Below are 1,420 nucleotides of genomic sequence, written 5' to 3' on the forward strand. Positions count from 1 at the left end.
ACACCTACCCTGGTCCTAGCCTCCAAGTCACACACCGAGAGATGAGCAAGCACCCACAGGGCGGCACACAGCAATGTCATAACCGCTCAGTGGAGCTGGCTGGGTCCTGGGATGGCAGAGCACCTACCGTGTGCCCATATTTTTGAGCCCCACTTTTCTTTTTGTAGTGTTTTGGTTTTGTTTTGTTGATGTGTCTCTGCGTATGTTCTGGAGTACCTATGCACGTGGAGGCACGGGTCAAGCTTGGGCTTGATCCTCAGACTCTAGTCCACCTTTTTTTTTTTTTTTTTTTTTTTTTAATCTGTTTCTGAGGTCTCACCATGGAGCCCTGGCTTTCCTGGAACTCATTATGTAAACCAGGCCAGGCACTAGATCCACCTGCCTCTGCCTCCCAAGTGCTGGGGTTAAAGGTACTCATCGCTAGGTCCAGCCCCCACCTTTCTTTTCTCTTTCTTTTGAGCCAAGACGTGTCACTGGAATGGAACACACCACACGATTCATGGTCAGAGAGCAGCAGGCATTAGCCTGGGCCTGCCTTCTCGGGCACCCGCAGCCTGGCTGTTCTCACATGGGTTCAGGGACCCATGCCTCGTGCTTGATCCCATGCACTGTGCCAGCTGAGGGAGCTCCCTAGCCCTGCTGTTGTACTTGAGACAGGGTCTCATTATGTCACCCTGGCTACCCTGGTACTTTGTAGTCCAGGCCAACCTTGAACTCAATCCTTGTGCCTCAGCCTCCTGAGTACTGGGATTACTGTCATGTATGACCTCTGGCTAAGTATTTTTTTAATACATCATGTGTGTGTGTGTGTGTGTGTGTGTACACGTGCACGTGTGCATGCGTGCACCCAGGTGCATCATGGGCACACATGGAGATCTGAGGGCAGCTTGCCATAGTCAGTTCTTTCCTTCTACTATGTAAGGCTTGGTGACAAGCGCCTTGGCTCATGAGGTCTCTTGTCAGTCCAGCCACCTTGCTCTTTGTAAACCCTCAGCCGCCGCCACCAGGCCTCAACTTCCCCATTTCACAGATCTAGAAATTGAGTTTGCAGGGCATGCAGGCCTGGTCCAAGGTTCTAGCCAGGAAGCCACACATCCGGCTGCAGAGCCCAACTTCCCAGCCGTCCTGTCCCCTGGCTGGTCTGCCTGCCTGCCCTGCCCCAAGTGAGTCAGAGACCAGTGGCCTTGGGTCTGGGGCCCGGGCCTGCATTCCTGCTCCCCAGGCTGACTCATCCTGGCTTGGAAGGGGATGCCCAGGCTTCGAGTCATTCTGGCTGAGCTATCTTTGGATTTCCCTCCAAGTCCTCTGTCAGTCTCGTCCCTGTGCTAAATTGGACTGTCTACCACCCACTGCCTCCGCTGTCCCTTCCTCTGATTGCCGGCTCACCTGGAGGCCAAGCAGTGGTTCCAGAAAGAGACTG

The sequence above is a fragment of the Mus musculus genome, chromosome 7 (assembly GCF_000001635.26).
Source record: "Mus musculus strain C57BL/6J chromosome 7, GRCm38.p6 C57BL/6J".
NCBI lineage: Eukaryota > Metazoa > Chordata > Mammalia > Rodentia > Muridae > Mus > Mus musculus.